At 42.1% G+C, this 13,165-nt stretch overlaps 1 long non-coding RNA gene across 2 annotated transcripts; it reads left to right on the forward strand.

The window, feature by feature from the left end:
- Nucleotides 1-118: 118 nt before the first annotated feature.
- LOC129818790 (uncharacterized) lies at nucleotides 119-4,057 on the forward strand. Of its 2 annotated transcripts, XR_008753978.1 has the most exons (3): nucleotides 146-294; nucleotides 1,780-1,908; nucleotides 2,909-4,057. It is a non-coding gene; the product is annotated as an uncharacterized LOC129818790 (long non-coding RNA). The 2 variants fall into 2 exon arrangements; XR_008753977.1 differs by having other exon boundaries at nucleotides 119-1,908.
- The last annotated feature ends 9,108 nt before the right edge of the window (nucleotides 4,058-13,165 follow it).

Consider the following 13,165-nt stretch of genomic DNA (forward strand, 5'->3'; position numbering starts at 1 on the left):
ACTTTGGTGTTTTGTATCGATAAGAAAATACTAATAGGTTTGGTTATTTACATTTTAAAAATCAATAATGAAACTGGAGATTATCTATCACCCCTATTATGGATATGGAAGAGTCCGTCAGCTTTTTCCGTCAGTTCCACGGTTTGTGGACTTAGCGCCCTCTTGCGTTCTTTCTGCAACACTAAATTCACAGTTTAAGCCTGTACAACAATTTCATGCTGTTACTGTCTTTGCCTGTACTGTCGCAACCCAGTCTCTCATTAATATGTACTATATGTACAAATAAGCACAATGGTAAGTATCTCATTAACTATGTACTATATGTACAAATAAGCACTATGTTTTTATGTACTAATAGCACAAACTCATGATGCATTGCGATCACAACCATAACATCAGATGCCACGCCACTTCTTAATATCTTTAAACTTGATGCGCCCTGAGTTTACGTTGGATGTAGCTAGCTATTTTATGGTGAGAACGCGAGGTAAGTCATTTTTAGGAAATGAGAAATAATCGAGAATTTTCTGTATTTCAGCCCGCATAACTCTAAACTCTTATTTTATTTCAGTCAGTTATGTATATTGGTTTATCTTGTAGACAAGACATGATATTTATTTGATCTGGACAACAGTATCTTGTATTTGATTTCATTTTACGTTTAACTAGGCAAGTCAATTAAGAACAAATTCTAATTTACAATGACTGCCTACCAAAAGGCCTCCTGCGGGATGGGGATAAAAAATAAAAAACGTTTTTTTTTTTTTGTGAGGGGGGGGCTTGCCTGTTTTGCATGTTATTTTTCCATTAATATGTGTCACATCAGTTTGCAAACAATGAAAAAAAAATACATATCATTGAGTTAATAAAGCCAAACATGGTCTCCTTTTTGTTTTCTTGAGTAAGGCAGCTCCAAAATGCAGGTGTTTCAACCTAGCTCTTTCTGTGGTGGTGGGGCAAGCCAGCAGAAAATACGGAGCATTGTGCAGTGATTGGCTCAGTGTTCTGTCACTCATGGGGACACTACGTCACTGCCAAGTCTAAGGGTGGAGCTTTAAAATTCTAGCCCCTTGGGTGTTGCCATAGAGTTACATTAGAAGTGCCCATCAAAGAAGGCTTAAGGTCATTGGCCATAGATAAAATGGAGTCAAATCATGTTATGTCTACAGTAGCTTTGATTGGACTGATCATGTCAACCAACATCATACTTTCAAAATCTTAGCTAGCAGTCATCATCATGAATCAAGTCGATAATCTACTGGCAAATATGTTTTAATCCTTGTCATATGAAGAGAAATAATAAAGAGAAATTATAGATAAAACGTATCGGTGCACATCGGCCATTAGGCAAACATTACACAACAAGTTGGAAATCGCAAATTCAACAATGAGTGGTTTGGAAGGAATCAGTGGCTAACTGCAAGCATTGCAAGTCAATCATTAGCATGCTATTAAGTGGAGTGGCTGTGTGGTCCCAAGTCTAAGATTAAGGGTCTCTTTTCCTAGTTCAGAATTATAAACATTCAACATTGGCCATGCGGTCAATGAAGCATGATTTGTGCCGTGCTCAAAACAACTATTAACTCGTAACTGCAAAATCTGACTTTAGTGAGTTCAAGACATCTGAGAACTCTGGGGAAAACGTGCTACGACTGGGAAAACACGTTTTGAACTTTTATCTAACTCGGAATTGTAAATCGAGAACTCTGGCCTCTTTCTAGAGCTACGCCCTGAAGATCACTGACGTCATCATGATTTAACCTTATTTTTTCTCTCCAGTTCCCAGTTGTCTTGAAAGCACCATAAATCCAGAGAATGACAAACTTCGATGACACAGTTTGATGACAACATTTTCCCATGATGGACCGCCACGCCACCTTCCTGTTCAAGTGAGCACAGCACAACAAGGTGAGTCCAAACATGTCTTGTTTGCTGCTATATAAATGATGTAATATGCAAGGGAGATATGTATACTGTAGCTAAGAAAGTAATACTAAATGCATGTTGTGTAGTAGCCCATGTGCCTCACCCTAATAATTTTGTCTATATTCACCTCTTAATTTCACATACTGTTCTGACTTGGTGGTGCACATGTAGGCTCTAACCTGTTTTTGAGAAATGTAATTATTGAATATTGTAAGAGCTTTAATTGTCTGCTTATATGCCCCCTTTATTTATCCTATGGTTCTGACTTGGTGTACAGGGATAACACTGTAAGAACAGCCCATGATTTGAATTCTGTCACTGTACATTTCAAAGGTGCTGAACAAACAATGATATTGACTACATCCATCCTAGCTCGCTCATTAATATCTTAATCGAAATTATGGATTGCCTCTTATCCTCTTGTCGTCCCCTTGTGCCATAGTTTGTACATCTCACTTGTCAGTATAAACCACATTTGTTTAAGCAAGTCAGCCATATCAGCTGTTTTTTAAAAAGGCAGTAAATGAACTGTTTTGCTGCCAGACAAGGCTCTGCTGATAGCCAGGTGTAGCAGTGTTATCGTGCAATTAATGTATTGTTTAGTGTTGTGTTGTGGCTTTGCTGGTATGCATCCCACCTTTTTTTATTTTCCCCCACCAAGATTTACATGCGGAAGTCGCCACTGTGTGTGTATATATAGGACAAAACACACACCATGACAAGAGAGACACCACAACACTACATAGAGACCTAAGACAACAACACAGCATGGTAGCAACACCACATGACAACAATATGGCAGCGACACAAAACATGTTACAAACAGTATTGGGCACAGACAACAGCACAAAGGCAAGAAGTTAGAGACAGCAATACATCACGTGAAGCAGCCACAACTGTCAGTAAGAGTGTCCATGATTGAGTCTTTGAATGAAGAGATGGAGATAAAACTGTCCAGTTTAAGTGTTTGTTTTTTTTGCAGATGGTTCCAGTCGCTAGCTGCAGCGAACTGAAAAGAAGAGCGACCCAGGGATGTGCGCGCGCAAAGGAGGATGTGGAGGATGTATGCTTTTTGGTTCCCGCCATGAGCCAGTGAACATTGGGCCTTTTTAGCTAGCTGCTCGCTGTTATTATGTAAAAACACAATATCAGTCGTGGAAGCACATGAAAATGTTTTTTTTTCTGTGAATTATTGAGCTATTCATTTCATGACTTCATTTCATGAGTGACGGACTGTGAAACTTAATCTCCCATGATTCCGTAGTACCGGAATTGACACAAACAGACAATCATAACATGCTAGGGGGTACAACAAATGACAGATTATACAAAGGCCTTGTTTTAACATGTTTCTTATTGGAAGAATGTAGTATGGTCTTAATGTACTGCTCAAACTCCTTATAGAAAACATGGAGAGTGTTTTTTTTTGTTAGTGAATTTACATTTATGAATATTACATTTTTTATTAGCATAATTAGATTTAAGAGGTCAAATGTTTTCCTTGTCCTTATCATAGTTAAGGAAACCAAGCAGCACATTCTCACATAATAAACAAAAGTCATCTAGAATATTAACAATTATAAAACTAAAAATATCTTGCCACAATTTCTTTCCATGTAGACAATGCCAAAATAAATGTAAAACTGTTTCTGTTTGCTCAACGCAAAAACTACAGTTAATGTTATTGTATTTTTTGAGTTTCTTCAGATAATGATTTGCAGGGTACGGTAACTGACCGTGTTGTGTTTGTTCTTAGTATACCTCAGTGGTTCTGTTGATACCTCACGCAACTTAAAATAAGCAATTACTCTGCATATAATACATAACATATAATAAACAGAAGAAACTATTTAGCATTTTAATTAGATCTTCGATGGTGTAGTTAGTTAATTTATTGCCTGTATGTGATCCATAGAAATATGAATCATATTTCTATGGGACACGTACAGGCCATAAATAAACTAGCTACGCTGGTGTCTGCACATGTTAAACTGTAATTCTCTTTTTGCTGTTTGTATACCAATTGTGTACATGTGAATATTCAAGTACACTTCATAAATAGTAATATCAGCATTACTCACCTGTGATTAATGAATTAAAGCAGCTCAAAAACGTTTGAGTGTTAACTGTGGAGCCTTTGCTTTTTGCTTTTGCACAATATAACGCAGTCCCCACAGTAATGAAATTCAGTCATCCACAATGTACCCCAAGGGAGATGTCCAGAGTGAGATCTCCCTTGGGGGATTTCTTAACAGACTTATCAATGATAGGATCGTTACACTACTCTCTCGGTTCAGAAAACACAACCTGTGCTTCTCTATCACAAATCCCTCACGCCTTAACAAGACATGCTTTTGACCACCATGCACTATCCTACTTCTGTACATCAGAGTAGCAAACGGTAGGAGGGGGTATTGACCAGAGGTAGGCTTGAAGCCAAGTCGCCCTACGGAAATCACGCTACAAACAACAACCCCAAGAGAGTAAGGGCCTCATCACGGCTAGCATCGTTCAACCTGTCAGGCAGCATGACTACCTTGTTAGGACATGTCTAACTAGTACTAAATGCAGTTTTAGCTGTCTCACTGGCTTTCGTTTCAATGTTGGATTAAATACAAAGTGGTGCTATGAAACGTTCAAATCCTCAGACCGATTGTAACCTAAGCCTCTGTCTTGCAGGCATGAACTCTTAGATTGCATGTATTGAAAATAGATTCAAAGTGTTATATTACTCCGAAATTAAGAAGAACCACTGCGAATGTACATTAAAACCACATAGTTATGTACATGTAATTGAATGACATATCTAATATAATGACCTACAGTAGATCATCATTTTATGACATACAGTGCATTCGGAATGTATTCAAACCCCTTGACTTTTCCCACGTTACTTTACAGCCGTTTTCTAAAATTGATTCAATAGTTTATCAATCTACACACAATACCCCATAATGACAAGTTTATGAAAATTAAAAATATAACATTTACATAAGTATTCAGACCCTTTTCTCAGTACTTTGTTGAAGCAAAATTGGCAGCAATTACAGCTATGAGTCTTCTTGGGTATGATGCTACAAGCTTGGCACACCTGTATTTGGGAAGTTTCTCCAGTTCTTCTCTGTAGATCCTCTCAAGCTCTGTCAGGTTGGATGGGTAGCGTCGCTGCACAGCTATTGTTAGGTCTCTCCAGAAATATTAGATCGGGTTCAAGTCCGGGGCTCTGGCTGGGGCACTCAAGGACATTCAGAGACTTGTGCCAAAGCCACTCCTGCGTTGTCTTGGCTCTGTGCTTATGGTCATTATCCTGTTGAAAGGTGAACCTTCACCCTAGTCTGAAGTCCTGAGAGCTCTGGAGCAGGTTTTCATCAAGGATCTTTCTGTACTTTTCTCCGTTCATGTTTCCCTCGATCCTGACTAGTCTCCCAGTCCCTGCCACTGAAAAACATCCCCACAGCATGATGCTGCCACCACCATGCTTCACTGTAGAGATGGTGCCAGGTTTCTTTCAGCCGTGACGCTTGGCATTCAGGCCAAAGACTTCAATCTTGGTTTCATCAGACCAGAGAATCTTGTTTCTCATGGTCTGAGTCATTTAGGTGTCTTTTGGCAATCTCCAAGCGAGCTGAGGAGTGGCTTCCTTCTGGCCACTCTACCATAAAGGCCTGATTAGGAGGGCTGGAGAGATGGTTGTCCTTCTGGAAGGTTCTCCCATTTCCACTCGAGCTCTGTCAGAATGACCATCGGGTTCTTGGTCACCTCCCTGACCAAGGACCTTCTCCCCCGATTGCTCAGTTTGGCTGGGCGGCCAGCTCTAGGAAGAGTCTTGGTGGTTCCAAACTTCTTCAGTTTAAGAACGAGGCCACTGTGTTCTTGGGGACCTTCAATGCTGCAGAAATGTTTTGTATCCTTACCCAGATCTATGCCCCGACACAATCCTGTGTCGGAGCTCCACGGACAATTCCTTCGACCTCATGGCTTGGTTTTTGGTCTGACATGCACTGTCAACTGTGGGGCCTTATAGAGACTTGTAGATCCAATTAATGGAATTTACCACAGGTGGACTCCAATCAAGTTGTAGAAACATCTCAACGATAATCAATGGAAACAGGATGCACCTGATCTCAATTTCGAGTCTCATAGCAATACTTATGTAAATAAGGTATTTCTGTTTTTTATTTTTAATATATTTGCAAAAATGTTGAAAAACCTGTTTTCGCTTTGTCATTATGGGATATTGTGTGTCGGTTGTTGAGGGGAAAAATGCATTTAATCCATTTTAAAATTAGGCGGTAACATATCAAAAATGTGAAAAAAGGGAATGGGTCTGAATTGTTTCCGAATGCAATGTATATCTGTCATAGTGGATTCTCGTTTCTACTCCCAAAAAACACAGTTATACTAATGCCATTAGGTTACATTATATATAGAACACACAATTTGATTTAATAGTTTCCATTACCTGTACCCTTCCTCCTGCAGTAGCCATGCTCCTGCACCTATCCCCACAAGATAGAGGTACAGAATGCGAAACAAATTCCATGCCAAACTTAAAAATAGCTTGGCTGTATAACATTTCCTTTCATGAATTCTGTCATTCATTTATTTTATTTTTTTAAACCTCCACAAGACTACCTGATGCAGGACCTACAGGACCTACAAAAGTGACTTGGGCAGAGAGGCAGTGTACACAAAAGTGGCAATGGTGATGATGGACAGCATGCGCTCGGCTGAAGGTACTGTGATGGGCCATTGTCAGTATTGCAACAGGGAGGATGCGGTTTTGTGGTGATATAAAGTAAATATGTGGTTTTTAAGGACTTTACTTCTATTCACATGTTTTTAAAGAAAGTAATGAATTACTTCCTAGTAATTACTCCTGACTCAGGGTGCTACAACCTGTCCGTTCCTGCTCTGAACTGCTCCGGGTGTCTGAGACATTGGAGAGTTGGGCTGGAGGAACTTGTAAAGAGTGGCTACTGGCCAGCCACCGTGACTCACCAGACCATCTTCACAGAGGACCTCTTCAAGTCCTTTGAAGACATGAAGGTGTTGGCCCCAGCAAGCTGCCCTCAAGTCTTTGTGGGAATGCTTGATGGAAGAACAAAGTACTTTGGCAGGCTAAGTGTGTATGTACTAATCACATGATCATTTCAATTAATTAGTGGTTAATATTTGTCCCTAATATAAAAATTGTACCCTACCCCTGTATGTTTTGCATATTATTAGAGTAGAAAGATATGTGGCGACACATTCCAGAAGGCGTCCCTCGAGTGGATGTACGGGCAGTTTGAAATAGACACGTTTTGTGGAAGCGATCTCTTCCATTGTCCTGCCTGCTCACAGGAAATGGATGCTATATCAGTTAATGGGAATCGCAAGCAATACCGCTTCCAGAAAGCCTCAGAGTTTGTACTACATCTTATGTGTTGATGTTTTGTTCAGGGTATAATTATACCTTCTTAAAGTGCATGCTGGTCTTCTTTTTGCTATGAAGTATATGTTTGTGATGTTTTATTGCAGTTGGTCCCGTTTTTAGTAGAAGATGAACTGGCAATTAAAAGGTCATTCTCCATGAAGACAGTGATTCGTTTTTTTTGTTTGTTGCTTTATCCAAACCCCTCCGAGACACACAGACATACACAGAGAGGTTGGAGCTTCCTTTCTTCATCCCTCCTCTCCTTCTTCTCTGATAACACAATCCCCTGTCTTTCTACCTGAGTGTACACTGTACTCTTAGTTTAATCTCTACCACCACAGCCTCCTCAGCCTCCACAGAACCCAGAGGTCTGTCAATGTCCAATATCAGGGGCTGAGGGAGCTAGAGAAGAGAGTTTGTGGTTTCCCTTTCCTCAACAATATTGCTTTCTCACTGGTAGTCCAGCCAGAGTATATAGGTCATTGTTTTCTCTACCATAACAGTACATATCTCTCGGGTAGGAACAGACAGAGAAGAGGGTTAATGTTTTTTCAGCCTCGGAAGCCTAGGCTTCTCACGATCTTCTAAAAAAAGATCTGGGGAAGTACCTCTCAGGAAGATGATGAAAAAGGGCCGAGTATGGATTATATTGACACCATATGAAATATTTAGCATGGGTGGAGCTCCAAACAGAGGTTGTGTTTCAGAACATTTTTCCAACTTGCAACAAGCCTGCATGCATAAGATGTATAGGCTACAAAAACGTTGTCTGATAGGGTAGGAAAAGGGAGAGACAGACAACTGAGGGGAATGTAATTTCTACTCAAAGCCAGTCAAATTCAAATGTTGAATGCCAGTGTCCTCATTGCAACGCAAAATCCCAATTTAAAGTTCTGCTAGTTGATTCAACAAGACAATATGCTGAGGAGTAATTCTGTCGTATTAAAGTCCTTTTGTGGGGAAAAACTCATTCCGATTGGCTGGGCCTGACTCCCCAGTGGGTGGGACTATGCCCTCCCAGGTGTCACGATCGTGTGGCGGATTAACGGACCAAAATGCAGCTTTTGGAAAATAAGCCATCTTCTTTTATTTTAACACGAAGATGAACACGACACAAAAACACTTTAACAAAACAACAAAACGACCGTGAAGCTACAAACGTTGTGCACAAACATACAGGCTACTAACGTTCTTACATAGACAATTACCCACAACCAATGAGAGCCTATGGCTACCCTAAATAAGGCTCCCAATCAGAGACAACCGAAATCAGCTGTCTCTAATTGGGAACTCATTCAGGTAACCATAGACTCTCCTAGACAACTAAACATACATAGACAACGCTAGACACCTGAACTCCACACAAACCCATATACTACACAACAACCCCTTTACCATAAAAACCACCCAAAATCAACAAAACACAAACCTTCCCCATGTCACACCCTGACCTAACTAAAATAATAAAGAAAACAAAGAATACTAAGGCCAGGGCGTGACACCAGGCCCACCCATGGCTCCGCCCCTGCCCAGTTAAGTGAAATCCATAGATTGGGGTCTAATGAATTTATTTCAATTGACTTATTTCTTTATATGAACTGTAACTCAGTAAAATCGTTGAAATTGTCGCATGTTGCGTTTATATTTTTGTCAATTATTAGTGGGTCTTCAGGTTGTGGAAGGCTTATATTTAGCTTAGGTATAATTTTATAAGCCCTGAATTCATTAGATTATTCCTGATTTTTTGAAATGCAGTGTATTGACCTTTTTAATTGCGCAACAAAGCTTATTTCGAGAAAACGGCAAAAAAACGAGATGTATATTGTGAATCACACCATAAAAAATTGAGATGTGAGTTTTAGGTCATATCGCCCAGCCCTAGTTGAGGGGAAGGGATTTACCCTGTAGGGGAACTGAATACTGTGTTCCATCTTCATTGCTGTCAGTCATGCTCTCATAAGTGTCTCATTGGTCCCTCATCTGCATGTTCTTATCCTGCCCCAAACACTGCCTTTTTGGCTTGCATGACAGCTACACACACACACACACACACACACACACACACACACACACACACACACACACACACACACACACACACACACACACACACACACACACACACACACACACTGCTGTCCCTCTCACCCTTCTCTGTACGTGCAGTGTGTAGAAAAGCGGGCAGAGAGAAGAGCAGAGACGGTTCCAGCCAGAGGGTGCCATTCCAGCCCAGCGCCACCATGGGGCAGAAACTAGCAGTTCCTTCTCACAGATCACCCCAACTACCACTAACTAGACCCACACAAGACTAAGGACTGATGGGCCACCTGGCAAGTCTTAAGATGCTTCCTCAACTCGTCTTCTTTCCTTCATCTGCATTGATGGCTAATTCATCTCCTCTCCTACTCAGTTGAATAAAGGTGAATGAATATAAGAGTGAAAGAATGTACCTAGTCCGCCATGTGGCTTTATACCTCTACTATGCATCCACATCATGCGCAAATGAGGAGAGGAGGTACCTTGTTTAAACCACAGTATTGAGATTCTGATTCCTAATCCGTGTGACCACTAATGCTTACCTCTTGGTCACCAGTGCTGATTTTCGACCTGCCAAAAGGCTGGGAGAATTGCCTGTTAGAACTGGTCCAGAGTCAGTTGGCATATGTTAGAGTATAAAGGTTGAGTTTAGGTTTTGGGTCACCAGAAACTGATCCTAGAACAGTACCATGCGCTCGTACTTTAGACAGGGTATAAACCAGGGCTGTCATCTGCTAATACTAATGTATAATATTGATATGTATTTGATAGGAGGTACATAACCCAATCATTTTCAACTATCAGTATTGAAATAGTTGTTTTCTACCATGAACACAGCAACAAGGAGTGAAGGTCTGAAGTGCTCATCACAGCACTTGTGAAACTAGAAATGTTTGCACTCTCTTTTGGGACGTCCATAAAAGCTGTGTGTGTGTGTGTTGGTTGTTTATGTCCACCATGCTGAAATCCAACACAATACTGTGTCCTTTGTGTGTTTCCTATTCTTTTGGCTTGGAGAGAGTTACTAGAGTACAGCCAATTCGATTGCCTCTCTTGTCCATCATGTTGAAATCCAACACGATATACACTATTAGTTCAAAACATTAGGAACACCTGCTCTTTCCGTGACATAGACTGACCGGGTGAATCCAAGTGAAAGCTATGATCCCTTATTGATGTCACCTGTTAAATCCACTTCAATCAGTGTAGATGAAGGGGAGGAGACCAGTTAAAGAGTGATTTTTAAGTATCAATTAAGACATGGATTGTGTATGTGTGCCATTCAGAGGGTGAATGGGAAGGACAAGATGTGCCTTTGAGCGAAGTGCCTTTGAACGGGGAGGGGTAGTCGGTGCCAGGCGCACCGGTTTGAATGTGGGATGAACTGCAACGCTGCAGGGTTTTTCCACATTCAACAGCTTCGCGCTGTGTATCAAGAATGGGCCACCACCCAAAGGACACCCAGCCAACTTGACACAACTGTGGGAAGCATTAGAGTCAACATGGGCCAGCATCCCTGTGGAACGCTTTCGACACCTTGTAGAGTCCCATCCCCCTGAAGAACTGAGGCTGTTCTGAGAGAAAAAGGCAGTGCAACTAAATATTAGGAAGATGTTTGAAATGTTTTGTACACTCAGTGTAGGCTGCTGTTTATTCTGCCTGATGCCAAAGAGGAAAAAAGTGAGTGAAGGAGCCTAGGCTGCAGTCTCTTGTTCCAAAATATTGTCACAGTAACACTTGAGAGCTTTACAAGCTGTTGCGGGTTATTTTCTCTGTCCGCCATATTGAAATCAACACGATACGGTGTGAACAAAATACTGTTTCATTACATTATGTGTGTTCCTAGGAGATCGTGAGTAAAGTACATTGGAGAGGTGGACTTTGAGTGAGTTCATTCCTTGTCCTGTCTACGGTGATGCTTCAGCTGTGAAGAGACAGAGCAGAGCACCCTACAGTTTTTGTCACGTGCACAAGTACAGTGAAATGCCTTTCTTGCTTGCTCTTTCCCAGCAATACAGCAATCAATATCACTAGTACTAGTACTATCATTATAATTATATTTTTTAAGTCAAGTCTAACAAAAACAAACGAGAAGTAGAAATGAGAAGAACACGAGAAAGTAAGTAAGTAAGCTATATACAGGGTCAGTTCCAATACCATATATACAATGTGTTGGCTTACTGGAGGGATGGAGGTAGATCTGTATAGGGGTCAGGTGGCTAGGCATCAGGATATATGATAAACAGAGTAGCAGCAGCGTATATGGTATGTGTGTATAGTCAGTATGAGTGTGTGTGTGTGATAATGCAGATAGTTTGTGTAGCTATTTAGCACTCTTATGGCTTGGGGATAGATGCTGTTCAGGAGCTTGTTGGTGTCAGACTTGTAGCTCTGGTACAGTGCGGAAAGAAGAGGTCGCAGAGGTCGCAGAGGTCGCAGTCAATGGCTTGGGTGGCTGGAGTCTTTTACAATTTTCCAGGCTTTCCTTTCACACCGCCTGATATAGAGGTCCTGGATGGCAAGGAGCTCGGCCCCAGTGATGTGCTGGACTGTCCGCACCACCCTCTGTAGCACCATGGGATCGAGGGCGGTGCAGTTGCCATACCAAGCAGTGATGCAGCCAGTCAAGATGCTCTCAATGGTGCAGCTGTAAAACTTTTTGATGATTTGAGGGCTCATGCCAAATCATTTCAACCTCCGGAGGGCCAAGAGGCGCTGTCGCGCATTTGAAGTCCTTGGTGATTTGGACACAGAGGAACTTGAAGCTATCTACTACCTGCTCCACTTCTGCCTCGTCGATGTCAATGGGGGACGTGCTCGCCCCCCTCCCCACCATTTCCTGTAGTCCACGATCAGCTCCATGGTCTTACTGACATTGAGTGAGAGGTTGTTGTCCTGGCACCATACTGCCAAGTCACTGACCTCCTCCCTGTAGGCTGGCTCTCGTCGGTGATCAGGCCTACCCCCGTTGTGTCGTCAGCAAACTTGATGATGGTGTTGGAGTCGTGGTTGGCGACGCAGTCGCGGGTGAACAGGGAGTACAGGAGTGGACTAAGTACACACCTCTGTGAGGCCCCCGTGTTCGAGGTCAGCGTGGCGGAGGTGATGTTGCCTAACCTCACCACCTGGGATCGGCCCGTCAGGAAGTCCAGGATCCAGTTGCAGAGGGAGGAGTTCGGTCCCAGGGTCCCTAGCTCGGTGATGAGCTTAGAGGGGACAATGGTGTTGAACGACTGAGCTGGTATTCCTCTTATCTAAATGGGTCAGGGCAGTATGGAGTGCAATTAAGATGGATCTGTTGGTGCGGTATGGGAATTGTAATGGGTCTAGGGTGTCTGAGGTGATGGAGTTGTGTGCCATAACCAGCCTTTCAATGGGGCAGTATGCAAACTGTTCATCGACTATTTGACTGTAAAAAGGACTTTGCCAGTTCGACATTGTCTGTTTCATGTGTCTGTTCAATGCCGCAGAACACAGCCTGTTATTGAGTTAAGACTGTAAGATACGTGGTGACCTTATGACCTTATTGTCCTTCACGGCTGGCGTGGTGTGACAATGGAAGCCTGTGTGTTACCTTCTCTCTCTCGGGGAGAGATTCTAGCATTTACTGAGATGTCTCTAAGTTGTTGTTTTTTCTGTGGCCTCCAGGGGGAACTGAAGGCACACTACAATCATGGGGCGTGCCACTGCCCAATCATCCAGCCCACTTACACCCAGGGATGGAATGTAAAGATTCTGGGCAGTGGCCAGCCGGGCTCATAGACCGCAATATCTACTAGCCCG

This window comes from Salvelinus fontinalis, chromosome 21, assembly GCF_029448725.1.
Source record: "Salvelinus fontinalis isolate EN_2023a chromosome 21, ASM2944872v1, whole genome shotgun sequence".
NCBI classification, from domain to species: domain Eukaryota; kingdom Metazoa; phylum Chordata; class Actinopteri; order Salmoniformes; family Salmonidae; genus Salvelinus; species Salvelinus fontinalis.